We start from the raw sequence: 2,931 nt of genomic DNA, 5'->3' as shown, positions 1-2,931 counted from the left end.
GGAGCACTTGCGGAAACTTGCGGATAAGCTCTTGCGGAAACTTACGCATAAGCTCTTGCGGAAACTTACGCATAAGCTCTTGCGGATGAATGAGCATAAGCATGAGCTTATGCTTATGCTTATGCATAAGCATAAGCATAAGCATAAGCTCATGCTTATGCTCATGCGGAAAAAGAGAAGGAGCTTATGCGGAATGAGAGAAGGAGCTTATGCGGAAAAAGAGAATGAGAGAAGCATATGCTTCTCTCATTCTCTATTTCCGCATAAGCTCTTGCGGAAACTTACGCATAAGCTCATGCTCATGAATGAGCATAAGCATGAGCTTATGCTTATGCTTATGCATAAGCATAAGCATAAGCTCATGCTTATGCTCATGCGGAAATAGAGGAGGAGCTTATGCGGAATGAGAGAAGCATAAGCATAAGAGAATAAGAGGGATGCGGAAATAGAGAATAAGGGGGAAAGGAAAGAGAGAAGGGAAAAGAGAGAGGGGGAAAGAGAGAATAAGAGAAGAGGGAAAAAAGAGAAGGGGGAAAATGAGAAAAAGAGAAGGGGGAAGAGAGGGTTCCTACGCCCATCACTGCAGCTAGCGCTTAAGGCGCTAGCTGCAGGCAAATGCAAATAACAAAAAGCTTAAATGGAAAGAAGAGGAAGCACTTACCTGTAAAAGTATGTCCCGCTCGGTGTAGTGGACTGGGCCCACAAAAGAGAGACTATGTCCCGCTCGGTGTAGTGGACTGGCCCTACAAAAGAGAGAAAACAACCCATTTTTTCAAATAAGATGTTAGTGGAAAGAGGAGATCACAAAAGCAACTTCTTGAAAGGAGACAAGGAAAGAGAAGATTGAGGAGACAAGGAAAGGAGGAGATTGAGGAGAAGAGAAGGAAGAGAAATACATAAAGAAGAGGTGAGTTTCTTTCTTTCTTTCTTGAAATTTCGTTTTTTGTTTGAATCCTTTCTAATCAAGCATGAAAACTAGTTTAAAACTTTAGCAATACAAGTAGAAACACTCACAAAACCAAAGCTAACAAACAAACAACCTACATTGTTGAAAAAAACTCACCTTTTGAAGAACTTTCTTTCTGGAAACCAAAGAGGGAAAAAGGAGAGAGAGGGTGCACAAGAGGTAGGAGGAGGGTGAGGAGTGGGAAATAGGGTAGGAGGTTGCTTGGAATAGATGGGAGGTCAGTGAAAATAGGTGGGAGGAGATTTTGGAGAGCTTAGTTTAGAGATTAGGAAAGCTTTGAGCAAAACGCCGCGGGTTTCGGCGTTTCGGGTTTTAACCCACAGCGTCGCTATATAGCGACGCTTATTCGTCGCTATATAGCGACGTTTTTAATTGAAAACGTCGCTATATAGCGACGCTTTCAATTAAAATCGTCGCTATATAGCGACGGAACAGAGCGTCGCTATATAGCGACGTTTTTAATTGAAAACGTCGCTATATAGCGACGCTTTCAATTAAAATCGTCGCTATATAGCGACGGAACAGAGCGTCGCTATATAGCGACGCTTACTGTTTGTTTTTTAATGAGGCCTCTTGTGACTCAAACATGCTATGCCTATAATTGTCAATATCTCCTCTTACTACACAGCCTTACTATATAGGATTTTTTGTTTCAATCCTTACTATATAGCGATGTCATTCTTTTTATATAGCCTCAAGAGAAGCTCAAATTAAACATGCTATGCTCATAATTGTGTACATCTCCTCTTCATGCTTATGTTTTGGTTTTATAAGTGTAGATGGAAGGGACGAGTGGAAGCTCATCCGATGATGCGCCAACGCCCGGGAGCACGAAGTGGCTTACGGAGAGGTTATATTGTCATTGCACTCATTGCAAGCGAGAAGTACGACATCAACGTCGTATTATCATGCGCCACTTGCGGATGTATGGGGAGGAGCCGGAACCAGTACCCCCCGTTGGTGTTGCACATGTTGATGGATCATCGGTAAGTCAAAGCTATTTAAGTTCGCAATCTTATTGTATACCCGGAATTAGAAGATCTTCTATTTACACGAATGAGCTTATGACAGGATGACGAGGGTGACGAGGGTACACATATACCTTCTCACTTTCAACAAGACTATAGTCTCCCAGATGACGACGAGGGTATGGTCGACATGATGGATTCCATTTTTAGGGGCACTACATCCCACGTACACGTGATGTCAGAGTCTGAGGTGAAAATGCGAGAGTTGCAATCAACACAATTGTACGAGGGTGCCAGGATGTCTAAACTACGTGCTTGTCTCTCAATCTTGAATCTACAAGTACAGTATGGGTGGTTGGATACAAGTGTCTCGGCCTTAATGAGGTTAGCCCTTGCATTAATTTGATTGACTCATTATTTGGATATTGTTTGTTTTGAGAATCATCATTTGGATAGTGTCTTTGTCATAGGTTGCTCCAAAAGATGTTGCCTGCACCAAATACCATGCCCGCATCAAGAGATGAAGCGAAAAAGATGCTAACAATGGTGGGTATGGATTATGATACCATCCATGCTTGCCGTAATGATTGTATTCTCTTTCGTCGTGAGCATGGAGATTTGGCTAGTTGTCCAAAGTGTGGGGAACAACGATATAGAGATGACTTGCAGGGTGAGAGGATACCGGTAAAGGTCTTAAGACACTTTCCCATCATTGCAAGAATACAACACATGTTTCGATGCAAATCCATAGCGGAGTTGATGACATGGCATGCATCTCATCGGTCTACTGATCACACATTGAGGATTCCCGCAGATTGTGCGGCTTGGAAGCACATAGATAATCAGTGGCCGGACTTTGCGAGAGAGCCACGCAACTTACATCTTGGGCTAGCCATGGACGGCGTGAATCCTTTCGGGTTACGCTCGACATCTTGGTCGACATGGCCCATAGTCGTGGTGAATTACAATATCCCACCATGGCTAACAATAAAAAAG

The sequence above is a fragment of the Dipteris shenzhenensis genome, chromosome 22, assembly GCF_047967505.1.
Source record: "Dipteris shenzhenensis isolate YYH24624 ecotype China chromosome 22, Dip_SZ_1.0, whole genome shotgun sequence".
Classification (NCBI taxonomy): Eukaryota; Viridiplantae; Streptophyta; class Polypodiopsida; order Gleicheniales; family Dipteridaceae; genus Dipteris; species Dipteris shenzhenensis.
The sequence above is the reverse complement of the archived record's forward strand: the minus strand, read 5'-3'. Positions refer to the sequence as shown.